Genomic DNA, 22960 nt, shown 5'->3' with positions numbered 1-22960 from the left:
GTGCTTGGCAAAGCATTTTAAATCCATCTTCTACCTCTCTTGCCTAGCCAGAGGTCTCTCAAGAACCACTCAAATTGCTCTTTAGTGGCATGGAGAACATTGTGAGATGGCAAATGCTATATTATTGGATCAAATAAATATCAAGATTAGTGATCTGCACTAGTAATGATCTGGATCGCTGGCGAACTCCATTGCAGCCTAGGAGGCAAGCCAATTAAAAAGAATAATTGGTTTTCCATCCCACTACCAGTTAAGGAGACTCCACACTTTGCAGAATTAAGAGGCAAAGAAGACAATGGGGAGGCAGTGGGTTGTCACAGAGCTAATAATCCACACCCACCTACAAAGTCACCAGAAGGAGCTTCAGCGTCACTATCACATAGGTTGACAGCCATGAACAAGAAATAGATTATTTAAATAAATGTTATCTCCCCAGGAGTTAACCCAGATTGCACTATTAATTCATCCCACAAATAAGCTTGCTTACATGCATGCATGCAAATTTTAAGTGTAAAATTCATTGAAACTTTGTTGATAATAGTAACTTAGTCAAACACTTTTAATAAGCTATATAATCCACTAAAAGTTGACTAGTGAAATTAGAATACACCATAAATAGAATGGCATGTAACTACTAAAAAAAGCTTCACATATATATATAAAATATATACATTATATATATAAATAATAAATATATATATTTTATATAAAATATATATTATATAAAAATAAAATATATATATTATATATTATATATATTTTTATATATAAATTTATATATATTATGTATATATATTATGAATATATATATAAATTATATATACATTATATATATACATAATATATATTTATATATATATAAATATATATTACATAATATATATGTAATTTTATATATAAATATATATATTTTATTATATATAATATATATTATAATATATATAATATAATATATAATATATATATTAATATATATAAAATAAGTTATATATATTATATATATATTATATATATAATTATATATATATAATATATATTATATATATAATTTTATATAATATATAATATATATTATATATATAATTTTATATAATATATAATATATATATAAAATTGTATACACACACACACACCCCAAGATAAATTTAAAGATTTTTTAAAGAGAGAAAAAAAAGTATAGAACTTTGCAGAGAAAATGAAGATTAACAAATATAGGCATTTACTTTATTTAAAAAGACACCTCTAAAAATTAGTAACAATGGTCACTTCTCAGGAGGAGTTAAGGTCAGAGTACATGGTGTTTGACTGTTTTTGTTAATTTCGAATTTTTACTCATACAAAAGGCCCATTTCCTGATGGGATTCATGCTCATGAATGAATCCAACATTCATGTCAAAAGATGTTACCAAAATTGCAGTACCATTTATCTATGAAGTTATTTTGAGCACTGAATATTTATTATATTTTCTTAGAAATATATCAAAATAAATATTCACCAAAAGAAATATTAACAAATACGCTCTTTGTGCTTGTATAATCTTCTTTCTCTTTTCCTCCTTCTTCCTCTTCTTCTTCTCCTTGTCCTGCTCCTGTTTAAGCCTCCTTTAAAATTAGGAATTTAATTGTGGTGTCTGGAATAGTTACACTATCTATCTTCTTTAGGAAAAAAGAAAAGTAAAACAGCAAGAAAATGCCCATAGATGATAGAAACAAAATTTGAGAGAAAGTTTTCAGATAATTTTTAAGATGGCTAAATTTGAGGGCATTTGCTTAGTTTGCTGACAAACTCTGCAAAATTGAACTAAATTAGCAGTGTTAAGAAGCCCTCATTGTTCAATTCCCACCTATGAGTGAGAACATGCGGTGTTTGGTTTTTTGTCCTTGCGATAGTTTGTTGAGAATGATGGTTTCCAGCCTCATCCATGTCCCTACAAAGGACATGAACTCATCCTTTTTTTATGGCTGCATAGTATTCCCTGGTGTATATGTGCCACATTATTGAACAATGAGAACACATGGACACAGGAAGGGGAACATCACACACCGGGGACTGTTGTGGGGTAGGGGGAGGAGGGAGGGATAGCATTAGGAGATATACCTAATGCTAAATGACGAGTTAATGGGTGCAGCACACCAACGTGGCAGATGTATACATACGTAACAAACCTGCACGTTGTGCACATGTACCCTAAAACTTAAAGTATAATAATAATAAAAAGGAAGCCCTCACAGAATGCCTTTCATTAAAATTGCATGAGAGTGTAAAAGCATCTTCAGAGAATTCTGCACTTTATCAGTTCTTCTGGGAGGATTTGAAACAAAAAAGCTGTCATATGAGGCAGGATGATGTATTATAGTAGCTAGGAGTGTGGCCTCTAGAGTCATACTCCCTGGGTTCAAATTCCAGCACAGCCACTTCTCTCTACAGAGCTTTGGACAATTTCTCAAATGTTCTGCACCTGTTTCCTCATCTGTCATAGTCAGATAATAATAGTAGATTCCTTGCAAAGCTGTGAGGATCAAGTGATTAATATAATGCACCTAAGCCATGCCTAGAAGATAATGTTTTGTAAGCATTGATTATTCATGTCTTGGTATTATTATTTTTATCTGCCAATAAAAATACTGAATTATCATGTGTATGTCATTCTAACATGCAGACATAGCAAGTAAAAAACCATCAATTTATCATCATTAAACCTGTGTTTTATTCTGACTCTATCACCTATTGGGTATGTGACCTTGGGAATGTCACTTCATGTCTCCTGGGGTGATTAAGACACTAAGTCTGACTTCTCCACTGAAAAATGGGGATCACTCATCTGATTGTCTTGAAAATCAAATGCAATTTTCTTAGAAAGTAAATACCAATGTTGAAATGTTATATACACGTGAAATTAGTAATGACAGGAGAAAGTATAACAGTAGAAATAAAAATAAGAGTAAGAAGAGTAATTTATGTTAATCATAGAAAAAGGAATAAACAGAAAAAATAAAAGAAAAATAATATTTCATAATTCATAATGTTCACATTGAGTCCTATTTTTGTATTTTAAAACTTTGCATATGCTTTATATCATATATTTTGAACAACTGCATAAATGATATCTTGCTATAGTTTTATAGCAAGAAGTCTTGCAAACTTCTTTTATACTTATGACAAGTCTTCAGGCTTATTAACTTAATACACATAAGACTGGTTCATTTATTTTAAATTGCAAATAAAATTCCATTATATTAACAAACTCTATTTATTTCTGACCTTGCTGAGGGACAGAATTTATTTTGCTGTTACAAATTGTACTTCAATGAATATCTTCATACAAATATCTTTTGCACTTGTGTATAAATTTTATCATGAATACATTCCGAGAAATAGAATTGCTGGATTTCATGGCATATGTATCTACACTTTTGTTAAATTTTGTCAGATTTCTCTCTGATGTGGTCATCTGTCTTATTGAGTATAGCAAGCAGAAATATTTGAAAACTCTATATTTTCCCCTGTATATTTATCCTTAAATGGAAGGTCACTTCCATTTAAATTGTATATTCCAGAATATTGTATCTACCACCCTTCGCTGTTCATTTGAATTTTGGCAAATTTCTCTTTTAGACTTACATTCTGAGTATTCGTTGACTGTCATAGACTCAAGCCCAATTCCAGCTTCCACATCTCTCAAAACTCTTACTGAACTGACATTTTATTAAAGATGAATTAACAATACTGATTATAAATTCCCTGAATTTATACCTTAGTAGTCTAAGCCAGCATTTCTCGAATCTGTTGGCCTGAAGACATGTTTACACTCTAAAATTTACTGAAGAACCCCAAATAGTTTTTATTTATATAGTTTATTTCTTTGATATCTGTATTGTATTATGATATTGGAAATTAAAGCAGAAATTTTTAAAAAATGTATGTATCAATTCATTCTTAAATAGGAAAGATAAATCAATTATATGCTAACATGAGTAATATACTTTTATAGATAAAATAATTATGTTTTCCAAAACAAGATTTAATGAGAAGCCTGGTTTTCTCCTTTGCAAATGTCTTTAATGTCTGTCTTAATGAAAGAGAGTTACATTCTCATATCTGCTTCTGAATTCAATTCGCTATGCTATGTTGTTTTCATTGAAGTGTATGAAGGAAATCTGCCCTCACAAAGATGTCTAATTGGAAAAAGATGAAGTCTTTTAATAGTTTTTGCAAATAATTGTAGATATTCTTCTTTGAAAGTACGTCAAAACTCAACAAGCATGGTTTCTTAAAGGTTAACTTCAAAATGGAGTCCGAATCTCTATCATAAACTGTACATTGTGTGTTACATTAAAATCTATTCTTATCTTGTGCTCAGAATGTATTTTTCACCTATTTATTATTGTGTAGCACATTTTTTTTTTTTTTTTTTTTTTTTTTTGGAGACAGAATCTTGCCTTGTCGCCCAGGCTGGAGTGTAATGGCGCGATCTTGGCTCATTGCAAGCTCTGCCTCCCGGGTTCACACCATTCTCCTGCCTCAGCCTCCCACGTAGCTGGGACTACAGGCGCCCACCACCACGCCCGGCTAATTTTTTTTTGTATTTTTAGTAAAGACGGGGTTTCACCATTTTGGCCAGGATGGTCTCGATTTCCTGACCTCTTGATCCACCCGCCTCGCCTCCCGAAGTGCTGGGATTACAGGTGTGAGCCACCGCGCGCTGCTTGTGTAGCACTATTATGCGGTAAGCAGTTAATACAGCAGACCTGATTTGCTCCGATTAAAAAGGCTTACTTTCAGGGTTGGGCCTTGGTTCACATCTGGGAACTTAGCTTTTGGAATGTTCCCGACATTAATAAAACTGTTTTGCCCACCTGGGGCACTGAACAACTGCTTTCCTTTAGGGAGTCTGGAATTTTAGTAGCAGTAGCTGGTCATTGTGCCTACGTGTCCAGCTTCCAGTGAAAACTCTGAACTCTGAGTCTCAACTAGGCTTCCCAGGGCAGAAACACTGCACATATTTTGCTGCATTTCAGTGCCAGAGAAAGAAGTGATTTCTCTGTGAACTCTCCTAGAAGAATGAGAACTCCTGAAGCCTGTCTGTCTTTGGATTACTCCAAACTCCACCCGATGTGTTTGGTTTTTTTTTGTTTTTTTTTTGTTTTTTGTCGTTCCCGATTGCTATTATAAGCTACAGTCTGCCTTTGAGATCTGTGAGGCCCTAAAATAATGATGCATCAGTCATTTGGAAATATTCAGTGAGATATTCACATCTCCTAAAAGTTGGCATATTTCATCATAGAACATCAAGAAAAAAATCACAATTGTTAACATCTCCATCAGTCTCTTCAGAAAACTGTTCATGTATGAGAAGCCATCGGTTTCACAGTTGCCAATAAACATTTTACAAGGTTCTAAGTTTTAACGGAAAGTTCAAATTTTCCATTGGCAATAAATACTATCATTTTTACCCTTGACAGCTACCTTTGGTTTGTTTTCTAGAAAATTTCTGCTGGATATCCAAGCCTGAGTAAACCTAGTTTGTCTCTGTGTTATTTTTTTCAGGTGAAAATCATGTTCCATGAAAGAAGGGTTAGTTCAGCCTGCAACTCAAACAAGTACAGATATTCTTCCATGGAATGACCATCATACTTGGATTGTAATAAAAATGCTTTAGGCAAACTTCTCATTTCATTCTTGGCATATTAAAAATATGTATGTTTAAGGCTTGAAACTTAACACTGTGTTTTAATGTTTCAGTAAGGTAATGCTTAAATAAAATTGGCATTTTTTAAAAAGCCCTGTCTCACCACTCCTATTCAACATAGTGTTGGAAGTTCTGGCCAGGGCAATTAGGCAGGAGAAAGAAATAAAGGGTATTCAATTAGGAAAAGAGGAAGTCAAATTGTCCCTGTTTACAGATGACATGATTATATATCTAGAAAACCCCATTGTCTCAGCCCAAAATCTCCTTAAGCTGAAAAGCAACTTCAGCAAAGTCTCAGGTTACAAAATCAATGTACAAAAATCACAAGCATTCTTATACACCAATAACAGACAAACAGAGAGCCAAATTATGAGTGAACTCCCATTCACAATTGCTTCAAAGACGATAAAATACCTAGGAATCCAACTTACAAGGGATGTGAAGGACCTCTTCAAGGAGAACTACAAACCACTGCTCAATGAAATAGAGGATACAAACAAATGGAAGAACATTCCATGCTCATGGGTAGGAAGAATCAATATCGTGAAAATGGCCATACTGCCCAAGGTAATTTACAGATTCAATGCCGTCCCCATCAAGCTACCAATGACTTTCTTCACAGAATTGGAAAAAACTACTTTAAAGTTCATATGGAACCAAAAAAGAGCCCGCATTGCCAAGTCAATCCAGAGCCAAAAGAACAAAGCTGGAGGCATCACGCTACCTGACTTCAAACTATACTACAAGGCTACAGTAACCAAAACAGCATGGTACTGGTACCAAAACAGAGATATAGATCAATGGAACAGAACAGAGCCCTCAGAAATAACGCCGCATATCTACAACTATCTGATCTTTGACAAACCTGAGAAAAACAAGCAATGGGGAAAGGATTCCCTGTTTAATAAATGGTGCTGGGAAAACTGGCTAGCCATATGTAGAAAGCTGAAACTGGATCCCATCCTTACACCTTGTACAAAAATTAATTCAAGATGGATTAAAGACTTAAATGTTAGACCTAAAACCATAAAAACCCTAGAAGAAAACCTAGGCATTACCATTCAGGGCATAGACATGGGCAAGGACTTCATGTCTAAAACACCAAAAGCAATGGCAACAAAAGCCAAAATTGACAAATGGGATCTAATTAAACTAAAGAGCTTCTGCACAGCAAAAGAAACTACCATCAGAGTGAACAGGCAACCCACAAAATGGGAGAAAATTTTTGCAACCTACTCATCTGACAAAGGGCTAATAAATATCCAGAATCTACAATGAACTCAAACAAATTTACAAGAGAAAAACAAACAACCCCATCAAAAAAGTAGGCAAAAGACATGAACAGACACTTCTCAAAAGAAGACATTTATGCAGCCAAAAAACACATGAAAAAATGCTCACCATCACTGGCCATCAGAGAGATGCAAATCAAAACTACAATGAGATATCATCTCACACCAGTTAGAATGGCAATTATTAAAAAGTCAGGAAACAACAGGTGCTGGAGGGAATGTGGAGAAATAGGAACACTTTTACGCAGTTGGTGGGACCGTAAACTAGTTCAACCATTGTGGAAGTCCGTGTGGTGATTCCTCAGGGATCTAGAACTAGCAATACCATTTGACCCAGTCATCCCATTACTGGGTATATACCCAAAGGATTATAAATCATGCTGCTATAAAGACACATGCACATGTATGTTTATTGCGGCACTATTCACAATAGCAAAGACTTGGAACCAACCCAAATGTCCAACAATGATAGACTGGATTAAGAAAATATGGCACATATACACCATGGAATACTATGCAGCCATAAAAAATGATGAGTTCATGTCCTTTGTAGGGACATGGATGAAATTGGAAATCATCATTCTCAGTAAACTATTGCAAGGACAAAAAACCAAACACCGCATGTTCTCACTCATAGGTGGGAATTGAACAATGAGAACACATGGACACAGGAAGGGGAACATCACACTCTGGGGACTGTTGTGGAGTGGGGGGAGGGGGGAGGGATAGCATTAGGAGATATACCTAATGCTAAATGACGAGTTAATGGGTGCAGCACACCAGCATGGCACATGTATACATATGTAACTAACCTGCACATTATGCACATGTACCCTAAAACTTAAAGTATAATAAAATAAAATAAAATTAAATTAAATTAAAAAGTGCCTGAAGTTTCATGTTGAAGAAACTAATCGCAACTAGTACAGTTGCCACTAAACACTGCCTTGACTAAGATTTAAATTTCAACAAAGTGATATTATTATTAAAATGGTTTTGACTTCATAGATCCTGGAAACATTTCAGGGAGGCCCAATGTTGGACCACACTTTGGGAACCACTGTTCTAAGCTCTGTTCCATTTTGCCCTATTTACTGATTGAAATGTACTGATGGGGGTGGAGTGGTGATTAGGGTTACAGTGTTAATGCTACACACCTCAAAAAGCAACTTTTATGTAACAAAAAATAAATCCTCAATTTGCTTGGTGTTTCAGATCTTGTAACTCTAAGTGAGGATGATGATAAAATAAATGAATACATTTTCATTCTTTCTTGTCAGGTTGTCGAATTATCTTCCAAAGGAATGAAAATCTCAAATATAAGCTTGAGGCTGGGGGCGATAGCTCACACCTGTAATCCCAGTATTTTGGGAGGCTGAGGTGGGAGGATTGCTTGAGCCCAGGAATTCAAGATCAGCATGGACAACATGGAAAGACTCCCATTTCTAAATATATATACATACATATACACAAATATATATATGTATGTGTGTGCATATATATATATATATGTATATTTTAAATTAGCTAGGTACAGTGGTGTGCTCCTGTGGTCACACCTACTCAGGAGGCTGAGGCAGGAGGTTCGCCTAAGCCAGGGAGGTCAAGGCTGCAGTGAGCTGTGATCATGCCACTACACTCTATCCTGGGTGACAGAGCCAGACCCTGGCTTATATATATATATAAATCACAAAAAATATATATATACACACACATATATATATGTAAGCTTGATTGTGTTTCTCCTCCCAGACCCATCAGCAATAAGTAGAAATAGGCCCAGTGCCTGGAATATGGTTGTTTTAATCCTTTGTCTGAAGTGTGTATTTTTGCCTTTCTTGCATATCATTAATAATATATAAATAAGAAAGAGAAAGAACACATGTAAAGGCCTATGTTTGTCAGTGAGCTACTTTAAAGTGTGAATAACATTAGCAGATGAAATATGCACAATGTTCAGAATCTTTTTAACTTCAGATAAGAGTTTATTATTTAATTTTTGATAAAACAGCCTGATAATTATAATTTCCATGAACTTCTGGCTTTTTTAGAAAAGCAAAAACAGCCAAACAAAATAAAAACATCAATGAGGTATTTAAAACTTGCCGACTGAGTTTTATGGGAAAGATTGAACACCCTGCACACAGTACACCATTTCACTGAAAATGAGATCCATTTATTCTCCTCACTCTCTCTTCTCACCCTCACAGTTGGCTCTCCTCTTTATCTAATTGTCCTGCAGTGAAAGCATTTTCCTTAGATCTTTTATCTCAATTTCCCTGTCCTACTTATAGAGATCAAATGTGCTCCTTCCTTGTCTCTTGTTACCAAGTCTACTCACCTAGCCACCATTTACCACAACTGATAAAGGAAAAGTGATAAACTGAGGGAAAAATGTGTTTGTCTTCTAAATAAAAGATTGTTCAGTCAAAAAACAGGATGGGATTGGTTATAGGTAATGAAAATTATTTTTGTCACATATTCACATTAAAAATAAGGCAATTTGTCACATACACTGCTAAAGGACTTGAAGTAAATGATGCTGGAAATGGAAAGGAAATGATGCTGGAAATGGAAAGGAGATGATGCTGGAGATGATGGAAAGGAGATGGTGCTGCTGATCAAAAGAAGATGGTGCTGCTGATGGAAAGGAGATGGTGCTGGAGATGATGGAAAGGAGATGATGCTGGTGATGATGGAAAGGAGATGGTGCTGGTGATGATGGAAAGGAGATGGTGCTGGTGATGATGGAAAGGAGATGGTGCTGGAGATGATGGAAAGGAGATGACACTGGTGATGATGGAAAGGAGATGACACTGGTGATGATGGAAAGGAGATGACACTGGTGATGATGGAAAGGAGATGACACTGGTGATGATGGAAAGCAGATGACACTGGTGATGATGGAAAGCAGATGATGCTGGTGATGATGGAAAGGAGTTGATGCTGGTGATGATGGAAAGGAGATGACACTGGTGATGATGGAAAGATGATGCTGGTGATGATGGAAAGGAGATGATGCTGGTGATGGAAAGGAGATGATGCTGGTGATGGAAAGGAGATGGTGATGGTGATGGAAAGGAGATGGTGCTGGTGATGATGGAAAGGAGATGGTGCTGGTGATGATGGAAAGGAGATGGTGCTGGTGATGATGGAAAGGAGATGGTGCTGGTGATGATGGAAAGGAGATGACACTGGTGATGATGGAAAGCAGATGATGCTGGTGATGATGGAAAGGAGTTGATGCTGGTGATGATGGAAAGATGATGCTGGTGATGATGGAAAGGAGATGATGCTGGTGATGATGGAAAGGAGATGATGCTGGTGATGGAAAGGAGATGGTGATGGTGATGGAAAGGAGATGGTGCTGCTGATGAAAAGGAGGCATATATGGAAGCATGAATGGACCCACACCTCATTGCCCAGTTATTCCGCTGCTTTCTATTAGCATTCTTTATGGTTTAGTGCCCTAGTCAAGTGATAGATCATCCTCTTCTTAATATAGTCTTTATACAAACAGATTTTCTCTCCTATCTCAAGCCGATGGAAATTATTTTATTTTGCCGTATGCATTACATCCCTTTTGTGCTCATTATGCATTGAAGAGCTAGAACCACTAATAGCGGTAGCAATTTCTTCTCATAATGTTTCCTTCTCATGTAGAAAGGTATAGTTTCAAATTTAACTTGAATCACAAGAGATCAAGTACTCTGAAATTTTACTGAAGATGCATCCAGACAAGTCAAAACCATTTTAACATTTTTAAAAATAATATATATGGTATTCCTGAGTGTAGTTTTTAAATTGACTTTTGTATTTTTAAAAATGTAATTGGCCTGGCATGGTGACTTATGCCTATAATCCCAGCACTTTGGGAGGCTGAGGCAGGTGGATCACTAGGTCAGGAGATCAAGACCATCCTGGCTAACAGGGTGAAGCCCTATCTCTACTAAAAATACAAAAAATTAGCTGGATGTGGTGGCAGGTGCCTGTAGTCCCAGCTACTCGGGAGGCTGAGGCAGGAGAACGGTGTGAACCTGGGAGGCAGAGCTTGCAGTGAGCAGAGATTGCACCACTGCACTCTAGCCTGGGCGACAAGGTGAGACTCCATCTAAAAAAAAAAAAAATTAACTGGGCATGGTTGGCACATGCCTATAATCTCAGCTACTCGGGAGGCTGAGGCAGGAGAATCACTTGAACCCAGGAGGCAGACGTTGTGGTGAGCCGAGATCGTGGCATCGCACTCCAGCCTGGACAACAAGAGTGAAAATCTGTCTCAAAAAAAATGTAATTAACTTGCTCCCTAAGAATTGCTTCTAAATATACCTAGGATACTTTTTATAAGTATGGGGAAAGGCAACATTAGTGCCAGGGTCTTACTCTACAGAAAATGATGCCTCAAAACAAACCAGAGATAAAAATAGAAATATATGACCAAATACCATTCACTGAAGATGTGATAAGTGTATCAGAGAAAAGACTAGTGTTGTTTAACGCATTATATTGTTGCTCTGCTTATTAGAATCATGTTGGTTTCTTAATGGATGTAATATTTTGTGATTATTTTGTGGCCCTTTCAATAAAATAAGTCATGAATCCCTTTGAGACATAACTCTACTGAAACACTCTTTTATGAAAAAGTAAGCTGTAACTTGAATCATTTCACTTTATCTTGCCTTTTGTTAAGAGATTTTAATCATCTGTAGGTCTGACAAATTTATGATGCTAAAAATGATCTAGTGAATATGAAGAATGCAAGATAAAGATAATTACAAGTTATTAAAATCCATGAAGAACACATGTGTTATTAAAGCAGATGAAACTTGAATTAAAGCTCAACAACTAAACCAAATATAATAATACTCAAAAATAAACAATGGTAGTTTCCCTTTTTCCTAGATATAAAATCTTCTGCTAATGCTATCTTCTGTTCCAAGATAGCCCATTAATTCTTGATTAAAATGGAAGCAATCAAAATCTACCACTACCTCTTAGTTCCAAAAGCTATTTTCCTTTTTATGTAACTGGATTCAGCAAACCTGGAAGATATACTGATGGATTTTGTATACATAGTAATATATGTACTGGGGAGTTCTACCAGGAAGCCTCAAACTCATCAATGCATCTGGTTTTGGAGCCTATGCAAAAGAAACTCCTTCAAGGTGAATCTACCTAATAATATATTTTTTTTTTTTAATAGGACACAACTGTCACAATAGGTTTCAAGATGGATCATTTTTATAACAAAAACTTCTTTTTAGTGAGTACTGATTTTCATTTTCAGGTTTTGTTGCTATCCCTGTAGAATGACAAAAGAGAAAAACATGCCTACTAGACATCACATTAGAGTATAATGGTCAGGATCCCAGCAAGAGAAAAATGTCACATTTAAATGGGTTCAATGACACGAACTTAATTAAGAAACCACAGTATTTACTGAAATGGATATAGAGCCAAGAGAACCAACAAGGGATGGTGAATCCAAAAGGTAGTAATACCACACCTGAATGGGCAAGACGGGAGAGTAGGTACCAGCTGCAGTTGTAGGAGATGTTGAGATTACCACCCAACAGGAGGTATGTCCTTCTTTAGAGAAACACAGCCAACCCACAGGAAGAGAGCACTGGAAATGGATACCTCAGCCTTTCTCTTCTCATATCCTACAAACTCCCACCAATACCTCTGATTAGCTGAACATACTAAAAAGTTAAAAGAGAGCCTGTTGATACAGACTATAAAAGTCAGCAGGTGGCCAAAATTCAAGTATGTATCTGAGAGTTCAAAAATATATATTGCATAAATATTTTTAAATTACAAGGATTTTTGTCCCTAAAAATCCTTTCATATCTTTTTATTTGTCAATGACAATTTGAGAATAGATAGATCAGCAATGAGGCCTCACTATACTTCTAAAAATGTTCTTTTTGAAATATATTTACCAAATGATCCTTGGCTATCTAAAAAAAAACATAAAGACTGTCTGATTAAGCAAACACTCTTAACAATGGCCACTTTAAAAAAAAATCCTACTTATTTGGTAAAGTGCACACAAGGCACAGAAGGAAGTAACCCTGTCAGAGAATGGAAAGCAAGATTCAAGTGGCCCTTCTCTCCCAAAGCTATTATAACTAAAACCAGACCATTTTATTGCCTTTAGCTTATTTAGAACTCATCATATTTTGGTAAGCTAGGAATTAAGTATTAATTTTACTTATTTGACCTTGGGATAAATATTTAGTAATAATAAACACAGCTGCAGCCAGATCTTGCTAAGATCACTCCATTTTATCTAATTTATTCATAATCTAAGCCAAAACTTACTCAAGAACTGAACTTAAACATACTTAACATGACCTTCATCTTATATGTATAAAATTTGACATAAAATTAACAGTGTAATATTTTAAAAAAGGTATACAATTACTTTAATGTATTATTGAACTAAGAAAAGGGCAAATGAGTCATTTGATATTAAGGTTATGTATATTTCTTGAAATACACCCTTCAAATACCATTTATGTTTAAAGACTTATTTAATACCTAAGTCTTTTCATACTCATTCTTAAGTAGGAAATGTAAATTGGTCCAGCCATTCAAGAGAATAATTAAATATTACTTATAAAATGTCATGAAATAGGCATTACCTTTACCCAACTATTTTCACTTCCAGGGATTATCCTAAGAAAATAATCAGACTTTTTAACTAAGTTTTATGTACAGGTTTGCTAACACATAGAGAAAAATGGATGGGAAGAAGTTATTAAAGAAATAATACAAGAGAATTTTCAATAGCTGAAAGTAATCTCAAATGGTCAAATTGAAAGGAATGCTGAACAGGATGAACAATAAAGATCATGACGCACACCAAAACATGATGAATTTTCACAGCTTCATGAATGAAAATTTTAAAAAGTTTCCAAAGAGGAAAAAGTGCTGTCACCCACAGAAGAATGAGTTCACACTTCTCACTAGAAAGCACCAAAATGCCTTAAAAGAATGGGTAATTTGGAAAGTATAGGGAAAGGTAACTTTCAACCCATTATTATATAAAAATACCTAAAGTTTGAGGTAATATGAGTATAATTGGACGAGAGCATGGGAAATGCCTTTTCTCTACTTTCTGACACCCAAAACCTCGAATACCACTACAGGGAGGAAAAAAGAATAGAAATCATGCTTTGACTTTAAACTGGAAATAAATAAGAAATTCAGAAGTGTCTGGGTTTATTTGGAAATGAGAAGATCAGTCTGTCATCATGTATGATGGCAATTTATAAAGGAAGTTAAAAACTGTAAGAAGTTTTCTTTTTTTTTTTTTTTGCACCCCTGAGTATGTGGCTTGGGACATTCATAGCTATTATTATGATCATTACTAACAGCAATTATTTCTGAATGCTTATTATCTACTAGCTACTTTGTTTTATCCTCTACATATAAAATCATATTGAGTACTCAACAATTGGATGGGATGTGGGTATTATTATCTTCAGTTTTTCAGTGACAAACTAAGGCTTGGGAACTATAAGTAACTTTCCCAAAGTCATACATTTTGCAAGTGGTAAAGTTAAATTACAACCAGATTTTCATGACTCATTTAAACCCATTGTCTTAAACATTATTTTAAAATCTTAACAATGATCCAACTAATTATCCTTAGCAAACAATACACAGACCTTCCTTGACCTCTCAACAATTCAGTGCTTGCTTTACTATTAACATTTTTTTGTTGTTGACAGAAATAATTAAAATATTTTCAATCCTGTATCTCCAGGACCTTCTTGGTATTATCCTTTTAAATTCCCTCCCAGAAGCTACATGACTCATCTCTTCAAAATCTCCTCTTCCATGAAACCTAGAGGAGAGAAAGCCTATTTTCAATTAGTCCTAGCATTCCCTGTTCTCTGCTGATAAGACTCTACTGAATAAATACCTGTGTAGGGGCATTCAGCATTGGCTTAATTCATACCCAAGGGCACCTTACACTGCCAAAAGCTTCCAAAAAATTCTAGAAAAGTGCCTGAAGGAAAATTTTAAGTACTAGTGGAAAAATCATAAAAGGATAGTTCAGGGAAAGAGAAATAATTGTTATTTTCTACTATAAAAGCAAACACTGAACTTCACGGAGTTCGACATGTGTGTAAAATTGATTGTGGGCCACTCTTGGCTTTCATCTTGATGAGCCATTTATCTTCTGTGAGAATTTAGAATACTTTACCTTCCCACTTTTATTCACCTCCCTGCACTCCAACCACATCTTCAGCATAGTGTCCTAGACTCTAGCAGGATTCTAGAGCCTGTAAGAATGTTCTTTAAACTGCAGAAGTCATATGCCAGAAGTATTTTGAAGCTCGGTTTTATTGTTCACTTTAATGTAGTCTGGATGTCTCAGTACTAAGTCTACAGCTGAAGGTTGCTTATTCATTGTCCATCTTATCTATTTTTAATGTAGGAGACGTAAAGATTTTTTCCATGCATAAATAAGCTAATATTATAAACAAATGCAAGTGCTTGTAATTGTATGTAACTGATATGGGAGTTAAAAAGAAATTATTTAGGCGGATAGTGAGGGTCAGGAAGTCCTCAGTAAGGTTTTCCTTTTAACGAAGAGCAGCACACAAATCATTTTCTTTTCTAACGAAGAGCAGCCTGTAAAATCGAGCTGCAGACATAGATAAGTGAACAGGAAGCTTGCACAGGTGAATGCCGACAGCTGTGCCAGAGCAGCCTGTAAAATCGAGCTGCAGACATAGATAAGTGAACAGGAAGCTTGCACAGGTGAATGCCGACAGCTGTGCCAAGTAGGAAAGGGGCTACCTGGAAGCTAGGCATGTTCAACATGGTGGCTCCATCTTCCCTTCTCTTTACCAAACCACGTGTACAGTAAGGAGAAGACAACATTGCACTGGCCAAGTAAAGACTATATTTGCATAATAGAAGATTAGGATGGGGCAGCCAGCTTCCTCATGCATTATGCAAACATCACACCTAATCCAACCAATCCTTGGGCCCTATGTAAATCAGACACTGCCTCCTCAAAGCAGTCTATAAAATCCAGTGCACTTTACTGTGGGCCAGGAATCCAACTCAGGCACCTCCCCCCCCCCCCCCCCCCCCCCCCCCCCCCGTCTCACAGGATAGAGAGCTATTCTTCTTTCTCTTTCTTTTGTGTGTTTTTTTTTTTTTTTTTTTAGACTGAGTCTCGCTCTGTCACCAGGTTAGAGAGCAGCAGTGCAATCTCCGCTCACTGCAACCTCTGCCTCCCAGGTTCAAGCGTGTCTCCTGCCTCAGCCTCCTGACTAGCTGGAACTACAGGCACACGCCACCACACCCAGCTAATTTTTGTATTTTTTTTTGTTTTTTGTTTTTTGTTTTTTGGGTTTTTTTTGGTAGAGACGGGGTCCCACCATGTTGGCCAGGATGGTCTCGATCTCTTGACCTCATGATCCACCCACCTCGGCCTCCCAAAGTGTTGGGATTACAGGCATGAGCCATTGCACCCTGCCTCTTTTGCCTATTAAACCTCTGCTCCTAAACCCACTTCTTATGTGTCCATGTACTTCATTTTCTTGGCGCGAGATGACAAACCTCGAGTATTTACCCCAGACAAAGATGCAGCTTCAAAACAGAGAGAATCAGTAATTTTTATAGTTTAGTTAATTCCGTAAACTTCCAAAGCACATGTCAAACACAATAATCTTGACGTTTCAATGGCCCTCTATTTCTTTTCTTCAGTTATGAAGACCAAGGAGCACTTTACAATATTTTTTACTGCTTCTGTTTTGTTTACTTTTTTTTTTTTTTTTTTTTTTTTTGACAGAGCCTCGCTCTTTGGTCCAGACTGGAGTGTAATGGTGCGATCTCAGCTCACTGCAACCACCATGACCCAGGATCAAGCAATTCTCCTGACTCAGCCTCCTGAGTAGCTGGGACTACAGGTGCACACCACCACACCCAGCTAATTTTTGTATTTTTAGTAGAGACGGTTTCATCATATTGGTCAGGCTGGTCTCGAACTCCTGACCTCAGGTGATCCGCTTCCCAAATCTCGGCCTCCAAAGTGGTGTTTTGTTTACTTTTATATTTTCTATAACATTTAGTCACTAAATGGGAAACAAACTTTCTTTCACTTGGCAGAAACGGTTTGATCCAAGATATTTTCTTGTCAGATTTTGTCAGAAAAAAATGTCAACTTTGTTTCTAACTTAACTTCTGCAGTATCTTGTAATCATCTGCTAAAGTACCTGCAGAGATGTTCCAAAACAACGTCTGGAATATCCTGGAAGTCTCTCATGTGTGCTCTGAAATGAGACCAGTAAGCTCTGTGCTCCCCATTCCTTGTTCCTCTGGCCTTCATCCATGTTTTCCAGCTTGATTATCTCTGTAGAGTACCACTGTGGCCTTCAGGAGCTTCCCAGTCATCCAGCAGCCTTACCTCTGCTTGAAGTATTACCATTTTTGCTGATCTGTTAGTTTGCAACTATTTTTATGGAGTATCTACCGAGTGTCCAGGACTGGTGTACAGGTTGGAGATGATAGCAAATGCCCTCACCCTAGTGGAGCTTACATTTTAGTGAAACAACGATGGGGAAATATAATTATAAACAAACCCACTACCTCCCCCCAGAAAATCTCTCTACAAAAGTAAAAGAGAAACAAAACCTTTATTATAGGAGAAGCATTAAATCAAAATGTGATGCACATCACAGCCAATCTGTTAAGAGACTGCAAAGACAGAAAGAAATCTCATTCTTTTAGGGAGTTAAGCAGATACAATCACTTACATGCGTGATATCAAGGTAAACAATAACTATTTCTCAAGTAAGAGGACTTGACAGCAACATTTGTTGTATATAGTCTAACCTAAATTTACTTGGCAATTGGGGTAGCTACCTGTGGTTGTCAATTGTCTTTAAAATAAAATAATTATTTTCTCATGTTTCTACAACCTGTGGTAGGTTTGCAACTTGGAGCCAAACCCCAGCTGAAGTTAGAATCCTATCTTCCCAGAAAACTGGGAGACAGACACACCATCTTCCTTGATGATTATATTTCAAAGAGATGGCTCTCAGAGCCTTAAGAAACATTCTCGTGGTATAATTGGCAAGGGCTTTATTAAGCTTTTAAAGAGATTTACATACATTTTAGGAGGCAGAGAAAGAGCTTCCAATTGCAAGTGTTTTAAAGTAAACACTTCAAGAAAAGAAAGAGGAGAAGTATCTTTCCTCATTTTCAAGAAATCAAACTAAGCCTTTTATCTTAAATTTGTATCTTATCTTTAAAAGGACACAGACCATCAACAAGTGGATAAGAAATGAATAAATAAAGAAATAAACATATTTTATAATAAAATTCAAAACAGAATGTTCTATAAGGAAAATAAAATAAGTTAATGCATTCAGGGAGTACTTTAGGTAGAACATGAAGTGTACACTGTCTAAGAAAGTGATGTTTGACTTGAGATGTGAGAAGACAATGTGAAAATTCCAAGCAGAGAAAGGAGTGAGTACCAAGGCCTTGAAAGAGGATCACGACTCAGTTGTTCAACAGACATAAATAGGCAGGAATGACTGGGGTACAATAAAATTTGGGGAGAATAGAGAAAGATGGAGGTGAAGAGGAAGACTGGGGCAAGATTGTTAAGACTTTGTAGGCTAGAGAATGGAGTTTATATTTTATTCTGGTTGCATGGAAGTATTTCAAGCAGTGAAAGAACATAATCTAATTTATCATTTAGAAAGACGTTCAGCTTCTGTGTGGCAGATGAACTATTTAAAAATGGTGACGATCATTGTGGAAGCATATTGGGCAAAGTGTGGAGGTAGAGAAACAAGTTAAGAAGCAGGTTTGAGATTCCAAACAATAGCTTAGTTTGCTAGGACTAGGGTTGCGGTAGTAGAGGTGCTGAGCAGAGTAATAGGTTTGCAATATAATTAGAATAAAAGAAAAGTCATTAAGGAATGGGATGCATCCTGCATCATGTGGGATATGAGGGTAAGAATGGAATTAAGCATGATTTCAAAATTTCTGGTCTTAGAAAGATGGTAGTGGTGCCATCTATTAAGATGGTATAGACTTGTAAAGTAGATTTGGGAGAAGAGAAGAATCATGGCTGTCCTATTGGGCATTCAAGTACCAATATTCAGTGGCAAAGAGTCTGGAGCTATGGGGGAGTGTGCATCTGCATTTCCTGTTCCGTGTCAGCTGTGGCTTAATAGCCCCACTGAACATTGCTAAATCTGTTGGGTACCTGTGCACTCTAGGTACCAGGATGACAGGATATTCTATTGCCTAGTGGATAGTGAAAATTTTTACTATTTTTGCTCTTGCCTTTTAATTTTCAGGTTCCAAAGCAGTGTTTTTATGTGTCTCATTGTATCCGTAAATCTTGATTACAACATATAAGCCAAGTTCAGTTTCACCCTCCTGATCACTGAGCTTCTGCAAGGATCAAGCTTGTGTTACCATCTTTTTTTTTACTTCTTTCCCATTGGTTTTTACACCAGCCACAGCCTGGCTCAGCTTGATCTCTGTCTTGGAGATCACAGGGCAGAAAGCAAGATGTGGGCAGGACTGTGATTCTTTATGGAAGTTCTGGGGATGACTTTGTTTCCAAGGATTTGAATCATTCAAGTTGCTGGCAGAATTCAGCCCTATGGGGTTGTAGGACTGAGGTCAGTCTCCTTGCTGGCTGTCAGCTTAGAGGTATTCTCAGCTTCTAGAGGCAGTTCACATTTCTCAGCTGGTGGCTCCCTTTCTCCATCTTCAAAGCCAGTAATTGTTATAGTAAGCAGTCAGGTAGACATGAGCAGGGCAGGAGAAGGCCCCTGCCAACAGGAATGTCAGGCAACCATTAGGTGATGGGCAAGTGGTTGGTAAACTGTCCCTCTAAAATAATAACTGGTCACAGCCGGTATCAGGGAAAGGCAATCTCCCAATAGACAGACAAAACCTGAAACTGGTGATCAGCAATCTCCCAATAAGATGTCAGGAGTTGGGCAAGTGGGCTTGAGCATGCGCACTAAGAGGAAAATGGTGGAGTTTAACTGGTGTATGACCTTCCTCTAGGAAAGGAAAAACACCTCAAGTGAGCATAAGCACAACTCCAGTAAACACACTGTGCATGCGGCCCCTCCCAAGTGCTGGCAGGCTACCACACATGCAGACAGCCCACCCTAAGGGAAGAATCAGGGGAGAAGAGAAGCAGACCCCCAGAAGCATGCCAACATATGAGACATCAAGTCAAAGGTCAAACCGGGCACTTGACTCTCTCAAGTCTCCCTCTCGGCCCTCTTTCAAGTGTAACTTACTTCCTTTCATTTCTGCTCTAAAACTTTTAAATAAACTTTCACTTCTGCTCTAAAACTTGCCTTGGTCTCTCCTTCTGCGTTACAGCCCTTGGTTGAATTTTCATCTCTTTTTGAAGAGGCAAAAATTGAGGTTGCTACAGACCATTACGGATTCACTGCTGCTAATATAATGAGGCCTTTTCCTGTACTGATATTGCTGATACCTCCTTTGGCTTTACCTTTCCTCTGCTTGTCTCTGCTGACTTCTTGATCTTCAACCAGCTAGAGTGCATTCTCTGCTTTTAAGGTAGCATGTGATTAGATTAGGTGCACCTGGATAATCCAAGCCACTCTTCCTATTTTAAGAAAGTAACCTGAATTACTTATAAAGTAACCTGAATTACTGCATAATCTACATAATCCTTTCAAGGGGACTAGATTCATGTTTAATTGCATAACTAGAGGATGTAAATCTCAGGGAGAAATCTTTAGAATGCTACTTACCCAGTTCCTCAGTCTTAAAGAATCTTTTTTTGAGCTGACACACCAGTTCATTAGTCTTACACAGATGAGTTTTAATCCCAGTAGTGGACAGCTCAACCCCAAATTAGTACAGCTGCTATAATAATGTTCATTTATTTATTTAACAAGTACATATTGAGCTCATTATATTTTGAGCACTAGAGATACAGCAGGAAACAAGTTAAACAGATCTTCTTTTGGCACATACATGCTAAAGATACATGCTGATGGGCTCTGTGCGGTGGCTCACGCCTGTAATCCCAGCACTTTGGGAGGCCGAGGTGGGTAGATCACGAGGTCAGGAGATCGAGACCATCCTGGCTAACATGATGAAACCCCATCTCTACTAAAAATACAAAAAAAAAAAAAAAATTAGCTGGGTGTGGTGGCGGGCACCTGTAGTCTCAGCCACTTGGGAGGCTGAGGCAGGAGAATGGCATGAACCTGGAAGGCGGAGCTTGCAGGGAGCCAAGATCATGCCACTGCACTCCAGCCTGGGTGACAGAGCAAGACTCTATCTTAAAAAAAAAAGAAAAGAAAAGAAAAGAAAGAAAAAAAAAGATACATGCTGATGGATGTTATTTTGATGTCTTAATGAGACTGGTAGTCTAAAAATTGGGAAAATTGAAATAAGCATCAGAAATTCCAGGTTACTTTTAGATCATTAGTCTGAACATGATGAAATCAATGTGTTGGCCATTCTTGCCTCTCATCTCTCTTTGCTATTATCTCATCAGTAATAGCAGAAACAAAAATCTCCCTCTCTACAATCTTCCTTTTTTTTACACTTAAAGTCTACAACATAGAGTTTATTCATTTGCAGAATAACTAAGACTAGAAAATACTATGTACTCCAAATGAATTTGGCTCTTCGGATATCCAACAGGCACCTAGAAGGCTTATTCTGCAAACAGCAATTACATATAAGAGTCTCAAAGATAAAGATTAGTCGATTCAGAACGGAATTATTGGTCTGGGGGTCATACTTGGACTACAGATAAATCTAAAAGAGGCAAATTTTAAAGAGCAAAGAGCTACTTGGGGAGGAGTAAGCAAAGAAAGAAATTTTGTTCTGACTTGCTCAGTTGTGAGGGCCCTGGTTTGAGTCTGGAATTAAAGCACATTTCCTAAAGTGGCTATTCTTAGTTCATCCTATTCTCCATTTGACCCTCAACTGTTATCCTTTTGTATCCAAGTAGTACCATAAGCCTCTCAGAAGGCTGACAAGTAAATGAAAAATGTGTGAGTAAATCCATTATCCTATCTCAAATGGCAAACAGGTTAAGAACAAATGGAGACCCTACTTCACTGCCTACAGCCTCAGTAAGGTTGATTCATCTACATAATTTATTTTGTTAAGAATTTTATTTTGTTAAGTTCCTTAAAATCACTCATCTTACCAATAACAGTTATACAGAAAGGGGCCCAATTAAGTCATGAGAACAGATTGATTAATCTGATTTAGATTGGTTGTGTAGTTTTGTGTTGTTAATGCTGCAAATATTAGGCATAATTTAATTTACAGTAACGAGGAGAGGAAAGTGGAGGGGTGGGTTCCAAACAGGTGAAATGTCTTGAGGTTCTGAAGGCATATTGCTTTAACAGTGAATGTCTGGGATGTCTTTGCTGACTCTCTGAAATGTAAAGGTTGGCAGAGTGTCACAGTTTTGTCAGTTCTAACTGTGCAGTCATCTTTTGACATGATGGGCTGTTGACAACAGAGTTAGAAATCCCAAAGAACTTTCCTACACCCCTTCATCCCAGTCCTTCAAAATCTTTTTGAAATGAAGACAAGTACCAAAGTCTGATAAAAGTAACTGTCAGCTCATTTGAGCAAACATTTATCCCGTCTCTATTAAATCCCAAGTACTAATGCGAAATTATATTAAAGCCTCAGATCATTCCAGAGAATTAAGGGGAGAGTCTGCACCGAAAAACGGAAATAATACCTAACGGCAACTGCCCCATTTCTGGATGTTCACATCAACACTGCCTCTCCTTCTATGTTTCTTTAGAAGCCAAACAATCCCTGTAGAAATTTCAGCAGTATCCAGATTTTATAAGAGGCAAGAGAATTCCAGGGGTAAACATAATGTTAACACTTGTTAATGGTGGACCAGCATGTGTTCTTATTGTATTTTCATTTCTTAAATACATGGGTTTATTTTTA

General features: G+C 36.9%; 1 long non-coding RNA gene across 1 annotated transcript in view; it reads left to right on the top strand.

The window, feature by feature from the left end:
- The window catches only part of LOC115933774 (uncharacterized), a 129442-nt gene extending 123602 nt beyond the window's left edge, over positions 1-5840 (top strand). The window contains exon 4 of the long non-coding RNA XR_004069643.3: positions 5549-5840. This is a non-coding gene — a long non-coding RNA (uncharacterized lncRNA). The remainder of the gene's footprint in view (positions 1-5548) is intronic.
- The last annotated feature ends 17120 nt before the right edge of the window (positions 5841-22960 follow it).

Source organism: Gorilla gorilla, chromosome 11 (genome assembly GCF_029281585.2).
Source record: "Gorilla gorilla gorilla isolate KB3781 chromosome 11, NHGRI_mGorGor1-v2.1_pri, whole genome shotgun sequence".
NCBI lineage: Eukaryota > Metazoa > Chordata > Mammalia > Primates > Hominidae > Gorilla > Gorilla gorilla.
This window is presented reverse-complemented; position numbering and strand designations above follow the sequence as displayed.